The sequence below is a fragment of the Indicator indicator genome, chromosome 10 (genome assembly GCF_027791375.1).
Source record: "Indicator indicator isolate 239-I01 chromosome 10, UM_Iind_1.1, whole genome shotgun sequence".
Taxonomy (NCBI): domain Eukaryota; kingdom Metazoa; phylum Chordata; class Aves; order Piciformes; family Indicatoridae; genus Indicator; species Indicator indicator.
Window position 1 is genome coordinate 15135478 of NC_072019.1, and position 12827 is coordinate 15148304.

The window sequence follows — 12827 nt, forward strand, 5'->3', positions numbered from 1 at the left end:
GCTGGGAAGACTGAGAGGCCTGGAGCATCTCTGTGAGGAGGAAAGGCTGAGAGACCTGGAGCTGTTTAGCTTGGAGAAGAGCAGACTGAGAAGGGATCTGATCAATGCTCATCCATAGCTAAAGGGTAGGGAGCAAGAAGATGGGGCCATAATCTTCTCAGTAGTGTTCAGCAACAGGACAAGGAGTAACAGGCACAAACTGGAACCCAGAAGGTTTTATCTGAACATGAGGAAATGCTTCTTTGGTGCTGGAGCCCTGGAGCAGGCTGTCCAGAGAGGTTGTGGAGTCTCCTTCTTTGGAGAGATTCCAAGCCCACCTGGACATTGTGATTCTGGGCAACCTGCTGTGTGTGACCTTACTTTAGCATGGGGATTGGACCCAAAGGTCCCTTCCAAGCCCCACCATGCTGGGATTCTGTGTGGGATTCACTCCTTGCTTGTTTTTCCTCTCAGGCATGACAACACAGTCAGCTGCTAAAAGGCTGGTACTCGTCTCTGCTGTGCGTTCTTCCTCATGCTGGATTCTCATAGTGTTCTTCAAAACATGCAGCCAATCACATCACCTTTCATAGCTCCTGTAACAGTAACCATCTGTAAATCACCCTAATTACTGGTTATGCTCCTTCCCAGCTCCTCTTGAAAAAGAAACAGCATTTCTAGTTCTCAGAAGTCAGGATGTTATATGCCAGCCCTACTGGATGTAAGATTTTCTCATTGATAGTTGAGAGTTACAGATTGTTTCCAGAGAAGCTCCTAGAGGGCTTTAACAGGCTCCCACACAAAGCCATTGTTTGGCTTTTCTACTAATTGTCCCTATGGAACTATAACCCCCTGCCCTGAATTACCCACTCATATCTATTCATGTGCAGCAATGTATTTCAGGATACTGCAGTGCCAAGATGCTGTGAGGATATTTACTGCCATTTGGAGTATTTTAACTTCAAAGGAAAGGATTAATGAAGATTATGGAAATGATCCTCAAGTACTGCATTGCCACTGACCCATTTCTCCCCTGATACCACATACTGATTTGTTAAACTACATTAGCTATATGATAGGCATTTTTAGTGCAGTACAGAGTGGGAAATACCATCTTCCAGCACCCCTGCCAAACCACAGGGCAGGTCACACAGAAATGCATCCATGCAGGTTTTGAAGATCTCTAGAGAAGGAGACTCCACAACCTCTCTGGGCACCCTGCTTCAGGGCTCCAGCACCCTCACAACGAAGAAGTTTCTCCTCATGTTGAGGAGGAACTTCCTGGGTTCCAGCTTATATGCATTGTTCCTTGTCACATTACTGAAAAGAGCCTGGCACCTTCATCTTGACACCCACCCACCAGGTATTTATAGACATTAATAAGATCCCCACTCAGCCTTCTCTTCTTCAGGCTAAACAGCCCCAGCTCTCTTAGTCTTTCATCATAGGACAGATTTTTCCAGTCTCTTAATCATCCTCATAGCCGTCAATTGGATTCTCACCAGCAGATCCCTGTCTCCCTTATGGGAAAGTCTGTATCAGCACTGCTATATACCCACACAATTAGGTTTATAACCAGACTCTCAGGTATGTGAAATTGAAGGAAGAGTAGAAAATGTTCTGTCAGTCATTTCCCCAAGACCTGTTTGTTTTCATCACCATATCAAACCTGAAAAACCAGATTGTTCGGCTTACCCAGTCAGGTAGCAGACTGGTGATGTGCTGTGGAAAGGGAAATCCCCCTTTCCCTTCCTTACTTTTTAATGGGTTTGATTAGACAAACAGGACTTGTTCCAACACATTCAATATTACACTGCAACAAATAGAATCTAAGAACCATAGAATGGTGGGGGTTGGCAGAGATCATTGAGTCCAACCTCCCTGCCAAAGCAGGATCACCTAGGGCAGGCCACACAGCAATGCTTCCAGACAGGTCATACACAGACAACACAAGGTACACCTCACTTCCAAATAAGCAGAACTGGGGTGTTGTGCATGTTCAGAGCAGGCTGTTTGAAAAGCTACTTACCTTTCTTAAACCAACAAGCAATTTTTAGACACCTAAAGTTACGTACAAGCCAGCTCATCTTGAAAAGCAAAGTTTTCTCAGTCAGTAAATGAGATTACCTGGACTTTGCTGGGGTGAAACTTTGGCTCTGCTTTGTTTCAGTGTGTGCATTTGCACTTCAAAACAACTCAGTTTTATCTCATTTTATTGCAATTGTCAATACAGCAGGAGGGTTTAAAAATAATTTTGTGCCAACATCTCTTTTGAAGGGATTTTCAGTGGCAACTGAGTTTCATCCCAGTGGAAGATGAGCTTCAAATGCCACTGTGCCCACAGTTGGAAAGTTTGTCCTTTCATCCACCTTGTTTCAAATATTTTTATCAGGGAGCATACACAGCACCTTACTGATAGGAACAGCTACAAATACACTGCCACTGGCAGAGGAAGCAGATAAATCTCCTGGAATATCTTAACACAAACGCAAGTTGACTTCTAATTTCTGTTACAGAAGAAACTGAATGAGCAACTGTTTCGCCCCTGTCAGTCAAGCCTTCTGTGCCCTGCAATTACAATTGACAACAGATGGGAAATGGCAGTGACTAAACCCCAGAAGCTGGTGTTTTTCTACTTTTAAATTAGCAGTTTAATGGATTAAGGCAAAATATTTGCCTATTACTGGATCACTCTGAGTATATGTTAAATGCTGGGTTTAAGGAACTATTCTGTGAGCAGCTAAGCAAAAAAAGTCTGGGACTAAACCTTGATTTACAGGTAAAAAGTCATCAGAGAGACTTCAACAGAACTCCCACATCCCAAATGAGATTCTCAGTGTTTTCTTAGAAGTACCATGTAAGTGCACGTCAAAACAACTGCTCCTGAACATTTTGCAGATGGAAATGCAACTCAGCTGAACTTGTTTTCTTGTTACAGAGCTCTGGTGCAATGCATACACCCATGCAACTCCAGATCTTGGAGCCACACTGCCAGATTTGTCTTGATTCCTGTTGGAGGTCCTTTGTGGTCAAGCTTTGCGGGAAGCCTCCTTTCCACCCCAGAATCATAGTAAGAGTCAGATTTTGGTATTCGAAGGCTGAGGAATGGTTACTTCCACCATAAGATGGGGAGAGGAAAGTGGTATGTAAAGCCAAAAGGAAAGACTTGGAATTGGACTGCTGATCCTGCTACCGGGAATAGATAAGGACATGGAGGCAGATCCTGGCTTACCCACCCACTGCCATCCAGCCATTGCAGCAGCCATCCTGCAAAGTAAACCAGCACGGCCACAGCAGTTGTGCTGCCCTGAACAATGAAATGCTTCTGTAGGGATACAGCTCTCTGTGGGGAGACACAAACCACATAGTTATCAGGATTGGGTTATGTTTCTTGTTCTTTGGGTTGACATCTCATTCAACCTACAGTAGGAAGGCATCCAACTGAAAGGCCAATTCAAAGTCCTTCAACTCAAAGCGTGTAATGGCAGCCATTACATGCTGTTGAAAGACATCCTCAGTTCCTTTGCACAGGATAAGGCACAGTTCATAGATTCATAGAACAGTTTGGGTTGGAAGGGACCTTGAAGATAATCTAGTTCCAACCCCTCTGGCTTTGGCAGGGACACCCTCTGCTAGACCAGGTTGCTCAAGGCCTCATCCAACCCACACTTTTGTAGCAAGGAGAGTGTTGGTCTGTTCTCCCAAGGAGCAAGTGACAGGATGAGAGGAAACAGCCTCGAGTTGTGCCAGGGGAGGTTTAGGATATGAGGAAACACCTCTCCCCCAAAAGAGGTGTCAAGTCCTGGAAAAGGCTTCCCAGGGCAGTGGTGGAGTCACCATGCCTGGAGGGGTTTAATAACCGTGTAGCTGTGGTGCTGAAGGACATGGTTCAGTGGTGGACTTAGTAGTGCTAGGTTAATGGTTAGACTCTACGATCTTAAAGTCTAAGTTTGAGTCTAAGCAATTCTATGATTCCATTTCCTTCCAATAAGCTAAAGCTGTCAAGTACACCAAATAACAGTTTCTCCGCCCACTGTTTGCCCCAGTGTGTTAAGACAGAACAGAGATCTGTGGCTGTTTGCTATTTATAACAAGCAGACTTACAAGAAAAGCTGCCATGAGCTGCAGCATTTGAAAGCAGGACTGAGCAGGAGCATATCAGGATGGAGCAAGGGGTGCAAGAGGAAAATGTAACAAAGTAGCATAGGCAATATAAGTCTAAAACTAGAAGTTTGGGGTCTTTTGCAATTCATATCATCATGATTAATTTTGTTTCGCATGGCTCTTAGCTGGATTTACAGGATCCAAGAGTGAAGTGCTGAGGAGACAACCCTAGCTATAAATAACTGGGGAAAAAAGCAACAGGAGATTTCAAGTCTTTGCAGATTCATCGAGAAGGCATGAAATTCCTCTCTTTTGCTATTTAAATACTTACTCAAAATAGAACTATTCAGAGGCAAAAGTAAGGATGTGAGGACAATCAGGACATGCTGACACCCCTCACTGATCTAATACTCTCCTTTAGTCTTTTAGAAGTGTAGAAACAGGAATGTGCAAACCATAAATTGGAAAGCCATCATCTGCAGACCTTCACTCAAGGTTCCTAATTGCTTGGTGATTCAACCAGACAGTGTGGCTCTTTATTATTCGTGAGCATTCAGACAAACAGACTGGTATTAGCACATGCTTGGGGAATGGCTTTTCTTCAGTGAGTTACTGCCTTGTTCCCATTTTGTTTTTAAGAGGTCAGTGGTTTGGGACAGGACTGAAACTTTTCAAACCCAGCAGAAACATTTCTTTCAAATTATCCTCAGAGAAAAACTAACAATCTGGCCATTGCAACAGTTTTAAGAGTTACAGCCTACGTTCTGCCAGCACTTTCATCCATGACTTAGGCCAGCAGTACAATTCCACAGCTCTCAAAGTGCAGTTCACCACCTCAGAAGGATCATAGATTGCTTTGGAGCTCCCAGACCAAAGGCAAGTGCTTCAGAGCCTGCAGGTTCATTTCAGAGTACAGTGATACTGTAGGTCATTGACTTTATATACGAGGATGTACTGTGTTTTAACTGCACAATCCATGAAGAGCATCTAAACAGCACTTCCTAGGAAGACATTGCAAACACAAAGACAAAAGGGGATGAACCATGTTGTGAGCTTTTTCATAAAACAAAGCGATAGGCTTTTTTAATTTTTAGATAGCTTAGATCCACCAAAACCACATAGCCAGGTATGTCTCTCTTTCTCCTCAAGAAAACGATATTCCAAAGTGTGAAAAATGGGACTGATTTCCCCTCAGCAGAAAGCCTACAGAGTCACAGAATCATAGGAGTTGAAAGTGACCTCTGGAGACCATCCAGTCCAATCCCACTGCTAAAGCAGAGTTACCCACAGCAGCTTGCCCAGGATCACAATGTCCAGGTCTGTTTGGAATCTCTGCAGAGAAAGACACTCCACAACTTCTCTGGGCAGCCTGATCCAGGGCTGCAGCACGCCCACAGTAAAGTTTTTCTTCCTGTTCAGATGGAATCTTCTAGGTTCCAGTTTGTGCCCATTGCCCCTTATCCTGTCACTGGGCACCACCCCATCCTCTTGCTCCCACCCTTTTGCTCTTGCTGCTCCATGGTCAGATCCCCTCTCAGCCTGCTCTTCTCCAGGCTAAACAGACTCTGTTCCTTCAGCCCTTCCTCTCAATGCAGACATCCCAGTCACTCTTAGTGGTTCTTAACGGGCTCTCTCCAGTAGTTCCTTGTGTTGCTTGAACTGGGGAACCCAGAACTGGACACAGTATTCCAGGTGACACAGAGCTATTAACACTGTACACAGTAACCTCAAGAGAAACTGAGCTAGGTGACCATGGTTCAGCTCTGACTTAGGTACCTCCTTCCATGCCTGTTAAAATGTTTTAGTATAAGCATTATGCTAATAAAATCCTTTTGGGTTCATAGAATCATACCCTGGTTTAGGCTGAAAGGTACTTTTGAAGGTAATCTAGTCCAACACCCCTGCAATGAGCAGGGATATCTTTAACTAGATCAGGTTGGTCAGAGCCCCAGATAACCTGGAGTTATCTGAACAAATCTCCTAATCTGTTATCAGGTCACTAAAAGGAGATAATTAGATCACCAGGAGATTCCTTACTTTAACTCACATTCAAGCAAATAACTCAGAGAGCGATTACATCATAGATGGGTGGAGAAAGGCTTTAGGTCATCAGAAAGCCAAATGCACCACAAGGAGCAATAGCTCCCTTGAGACCTTTGCAAACCAACATCCTGCACTCCTCCCCACTGACATCATGCCAATATCCAAGGGCTCAGAGCCATACCTTAAGCCATCATTACCCAGTCCTTGTCTCCCAAACCCTCAGAAACATGGCAGAACAGAGGGAATTTCTCAACATAAATACTGGGGGAGGTAGAAGGAACGAAGAACATACCCCAGGGTTTTATGTATCTCACACATGCAGCAATTTTGCAGTGAATGTGATTTGTAAAAGCAATCAGGCTGGTCACCTAAGTGATAAGCTCTTTCTCCATCCAGACTACAGCTGAACACAAACCACGTGTAACAGTGTCAGAGGCAACCTTTTGCCAACCCACAAGGTTCCTCTGAAGTGCTGGCTTTACAATACAGCAGGCCTGTCTCCCTTGCTTTCAGCAACACCAAGTCTCTCTCTTCCTCTTGTGTATCAGCACCCTCCCTTCACATGTAACAGTGTTACAACATCCTAGTGTTACTACACTTTCTAGCTATTTCAGGTCTTTCTTTTCACTTGCTCCCAGCAATTTGAATACAACCACAATTTTCGTCGCAAATGGAATTATTATACCCTTGTTGTTGAATACACGAGCTCGAAAATCATGACGCAAAACACATAGGATCATTCTTGGCTTGGTGGTCATAGCTTGTCATCGGCAATGAGCTGCAGAAGTTCTTTTCCTCCAGACAGGGAATAAACACAAGCTGATGTGGCAATGGTTTGAAACTAGAGCAGAGGAGATTTAGGCTGGACATGAGGAGGAAGTTCTTTACAATGAGAGTGGTGAAATACTGGGACAGGTTGCCCAGGGATGTGGTTGAGGCCTCATCCCTGGAGACATTCAAGATCAGACTTGATGTGGCCCTGGGCAGCCTGCTGTAGTTAATGGTGTCCCTGCTGACTGCAGGGGTGTTGGACAAGATTGCTTTTGAGGGTCCCTTCCAACCCAATGCAATCTGTGAATCTGTGATTTCTGAGTTAGGCATTGTGATTGCACCTGCAAGAAGGAATTTTCCTGTGGTCACTGTTTTCTTTTAAACCAGGAAAGTTTGAGTGAGAATAGGTGTGTTAATTATAAATGGCTTAAACCAATCTAAATTCTGTGCCGCACAGAACACATGTACCCACTTACCCTCATTCCTGCCCACAGAGCTAGTCCAAGTAAGTAGGGTCATCAGTCAGTGAAGTCACATGGTAGGAAGTGTTGCTGACTCAAAGAGAGGCATGACGAGCAATTTTAGAGAGCAAACTTCAGCTCTTTTAAAACAATTATAACCATGCATGTTCAGAGCATCTCAGCAAGTAAGTGACTTATGGTGCTTGAGCTTTGCTTATTATGCTCGAGTCCAGAAAAAACCCTTGGTATCCTTCCCTTGAAGATGGTGTCTACCAATACTTAGAATGTCCTATAAGAGGATGCTTATCAATATGTAAAGAGCAGGGGACAAGAAAATGAGGTCAGGCACCCTTCAGCAGTGCCTATGTGAGGGTGCTGCAGCCCTGGAGCAGGCTGCCCAGAGAGGCTGTGGAGTCTTCTTCTCTGGAGAGATTACAAACCCATTTGGATATTGTGGTCCTAGGCAAGCTGTTGGTGACCCTGCTTTAGCAGCAGTGTTGGACTGGATGAGCTCCAGAGGTCCCTTCCAGCCCCCAACATTCTGTGATGAGTAACCCAGAAAGAGGACATAGATTACTGGAGACCAGCAGTAATGTTTGAGATATTCTACATGTCATTAGGAGATACAGAGCCAGGGAGGATCTGGAAATGAGAAATTAAATGTGACATGAACTAGACAGCAAAGTGGGAGGAGAGGCCTTTGAAAGAGCTATAAACAGAATATGCCAGGAGAGAAAAACATCTGAAACTGGGACCAAAGATAGAGCATGCTGGATAAAAAAAAGCACTGTCTGTGTAAGGGTGTACCCACCCCTCCTACACAGCCTATATTGTTTTACTCACTGCTAGAGAACAGTTAATTCCATTTGGAACTGGCCTTTATCTGTCGTAGACTGAAATTACACACGCAAGCAACCAAAACATTTTATATTTTGTGCAACTCCATTCCTGTAATAGGTCTCAGGACCTCTTATAGAAGCCTAGAATTCAGAAAAGTGAGAGCACAGCCCTGTATCCCTACAAAAGAAGTTACCAATCTTTTCAAGCACATTCAGTGAGTATTTTTGCCAGCACTGTTAAGTCTGCTCTGCAACTTAAATTAAAAAAAAAAAAAATCAAGCATAGCACAAAAGAGGAAGCAACAAAGGAAACCATAACCACACATAAACATTCTGAGCTTCCTCCTTCTTCCTTAGCACAGGGCTTTGTTTTTCCCTTCACAGCTGTTTAGATCTTATGAAAGGTCAGAAAGTCAGCTATTAATCACCTGAGTTCTCAGGCAGCTGAAGGTGAGGTAACTCACTGTTCATCTCTGCATTAGGAAGAAGTAAACACCTTTTCTTGTTTTTTTTCAAGACGAGTTTCATGAACCATGAAAAGTCAGATGCTGAATGGCTGAAGAGCTTGAGATACAGTCCTAGTGCTGTCAAGAGCTACTCTCCAATTGATTTCTCTGGAGAAAGCCTGTATTCAACAGTTTTATATTTGCCCCAGCCTTTCCTTGCAGGAGGAAAGGTTCAGCTCAGCCAAAACATTCTGTTTCTTAGTTTAAAGCAGGGCAGGCCCCATGGGTGGAACACAGCAAACAGAATGGAAATCTTTGGGGTGTGGGTAGGGAAAGTAGAAAAGAAGGGGAAAAAAAAGGTTTCAGGTGTAGAAAGGAGTCCAGGTGCAGGCATGACAACTAACAGGAGTTGTAGCTATTCTTCTCCTTTACTTTGTTACATGTGTACATAGTAAAACCAGCTCAGGAGGGAAAAATTAGTGCTAGTGTATTTCAAACACTTTAATTACAGGCAACTACGTAAGCAAGAGTTGATGGTAAATCTAGAACAAACCCAGTTCTCTGCTGGAAAAGATGTCAAGTCCCATCAAGGCTGGCACTGATGACACTAATCCTTCATTTACCACAGTGCAAGTCATCAATAAACACTTTTATAGAAGCAAGTTGTTGAAATAAATGACAGAAAATTCTACAAGCCCACAGGAATTGGAAGCTTGCAGATGAGCACAGCTTTCTTGGGGACATGGATCCAAGTGTGCATATACAGTACACAAAGATGTCTCATACACATTAGTGTGCAAGACTGGTATGCATGTGATGGAGGGAAGGGGTTAAGGGAAAAAGAATTTGGAGGAGAATGAGGAGCCACAGCCTTACACAATCACAGGGCCACCTGCAGTGTGAGCTTGAACCAGTGGCTCAATGGTGTGTTATGGATCAATAGGAGCAGCTGAAAGGAAAAACAAAATTATCCTCCAGCATGCTGGAAAATGGGGCTTAGAGACATGTGAAGGCAGCCTTGCTAGCTGATGAGGATACACTGACTTGGTCACAAACTTGTCCTTTCATATCAGATAATCTGTAAGACCTTAAGATCTGTCAACTCATGTCAAAAGGTCAACAAGTCATAGAATTCCAGCATGGTGAGGGCTGGAAGAGACCTCTAGAGACCATCTATTTCAGCCTTCCTGCTAAAGCAGTCACCCACAGCACCACAATGTCCATGTGGGTTTGGAATCTCTCCAGAGAAAGAGACTCCACAACCTCTCTGGGCAGCCTGCTCCAGGGCTGCAGCACCCTCAAGCCCTCAGCTGTATTGGTTCTATCTGCAGGACATGAAGCATTCCACACACCAGGATAGTTTCACTGAAAAGAGGTGGCTGGTTCTTCAGAGTCTTCAGTTTTAGTTGCTTGTACAAGCTCCTATCATGCTAAAAATCCATTGAGCAATTCACCTACTTGTGTATAAACATCATCCAGGTAAATAAATGCAGTAGGCAGGTAAGTAACAGTTTGATTTCGTCCACATAATCCTCATCAAGGTACTGAGAATTTTCCTTCAGAAATTGTACAGGTTTAGCTGGGCCTAATACACAACTACAGAGGATGGATACATCGACTCCTAGAACCATAGAATGGCTCAGGTTGGAAGGGACCTCTAGAGATCATCTACTCCAACATCCCTGCCATGGGCAGGGACACCTCTCAGCTAGACTTGGTTGCTCAAGGCCTCAATAAAAAGCAAATCCATGTGGCAGGTGACTTGGACATTTTTGCAGTATGCATAGAAACCTTTCAACATATTCTGAACCAACATTTCTAATTTTGCATGAGAACAATGGGAGACTGAGCTTGCCTACAGCCCCTGGTGATCCACAGAGATTCTTCTTTGTGCAGGGCATGTTCTTGCATTGTCCAAACTCAGAGAGAAAACAGCCTAATATGATTCAGACCCCTGCCCTTTTCATCACTAACGTAGAGTTGTTTGTGTATTGAAAGGAAGAACACACAATGTGCACTCAACCAGACAGAGCTGAACTGCCTGCAGCCAAACTACAAAAGATTGGATATATAATTTTTTTTTTCCTGTGGTATAATCATTCTGCCATGTATAACAGATGCACAAGCATAGTTTGGACTTTTGAAAACCTAAAGCAAAGCTTTACTTTATTCCTGTAAATCTCACAGACTTCAAATGGAAGCCTTCCCTTCTGTCAGCAGCACAATGCTTAGCAATGAAATTCCATGGCCCAAACACAACTTTGAGGCCTTAATTATACTTTAAAAACAGATTGTCATGAATTATTTTGTTATTTGGAGGGCATATGAAATACAAAAGCTTCAATATTTCTGTTACCTCACAAGGGGTGTGGGAAGAAAGGACAAAACTGTAATAGATTACCCTCAAATTCTATTTTCTTCAGGTGCATTTTAGTCTAAACGTCTCTGCATATCTGAGAAAAGCAAGCTAAAAGTGTTGGGGGGAAATGCAGACGAAGGTACAAAACACCAGGATGCAGGAGAAATTAATTGGTATATTCTCTAGTTGTAAGAAATTAAGTGATCCTTATCAGTGTGCATCTGGTGGGGAGAACGATTAGGGGACTGGAGAATTGGGTCTTTTTAGTCTGGAAAAGAGAAGACTAAGGGGGGATCTCATAAATGCTTACCAATACTTACAGAGTGGGTGTCAGGAGGATAGGACCAGGCTATTTTCAGTGGTGCCCAGTGACAGGATAAGGGGTAAAGGGCACAAACTTGAACATAAGAAGTTCCATCTAAACATGAGGAGGAACTTCTTTAATTCAAGGGTGACAGTGAACTGGAGCAGGCTGCCCAGAGAGGTGGTGGAGTTTCTACCTCTGGAGACTTTCAAAACCCACCCGGACATGTTCCTGTGTGACCTTCTCTAGGTGAAAATGCCTTGGCAGAGGAATTGGACTTGATCTCCAGAGTTCCCTTCCTACCCCAACCACTCTGCAATTCTGTGATTCTGTGAAGTGGTGAAAGCAATGGAAAATTCAGAATTTTTGCTTAGTTGTAGAACTTGGAGGGAAATGGAGAGGGCAACACAGATTACAAGAGATACCGTAAAGTCTCTCCTTAACCAAAATAAACATTAAGGCTCAAGAGAAATTAAAAGATAAAAGTATTTCATATAAGCATTTGTTTCACTGCCTGACAAGACTGTTTATGGCTTATAACACCATATATCAAATTACCTCCAATACATGGCTTCATTTCCTTCACAAGTTAACTAGAAGTGTTGTCAGCCTTGTTTTATAGAGAGGGAATTATGGCAAAAAGACCAGACTCCACACCCAGAGCCAGCCACGAAATCTGTGGCTGAGGTGGAAAAAGGTCAGAGTCCTATCATTGTAGATGACAAAACTGCACGATCACAGCTGCTTTCCTAAATGAAAATCATATTTTTGTAGTGATCAATCTAAGCTGCAGTGCCCAAATTGTGATGAAAGCTTTGGGTGCCTGGCATCCAGGGCATTTAAAACATTCTTTCAGCAGGATTTGTTACAAAGGAAAAGGCCAGCCACCATATCCAGATCTAGATTGTCAGCATTTGAAGTGATCAGTACAAAAACTCTGGTTCTGACAGCACCTGTCCAAACTTGATCAGGTCCCCTTTGTGCCACCATTATCTTCAAAAAATACAAGCCCTCCAAACAAATGACAACAACCCATATGCTTGTGATTTGGTCATAAGATTCCCTAGAGGTCTATGACTTCCTAGGTCATAGGCTTTCTGTTGATGCTGGGCTTCCCTTTCTCTTGCCATGCTCCTACTCTGAGCAAGCACAGTCCAGCAGCAGCATATACGTACCCATCATTTCAGTCCTGATGAAGTTTTCAGGCTCAGCAGAGTAGGAAGGAAATTTCCCCAGCACAGCCACTACCAGCTTATCCAGAAGAGGGAGTGCACAGCATGCACACGTCCCAGCAGTGTTTTGCTGCGCTGTGTCCTCATTGCAGAGCCCAGCAAACACCCAGCCCAGTTTTAGACTCTGCCACATGTTCAGTGCTGCGCACAGGTCGGTGCAGCACCTACTGTACAGCTCAGCCAACAATACATCACTTCTCTTTAGGGGGTGTCTCTTCGACATTGTCTTGGATTTTTTAAACTAAAAAGAAAAAAACCCAAACACTTATTTTTGCTTCTTGATAAGCTT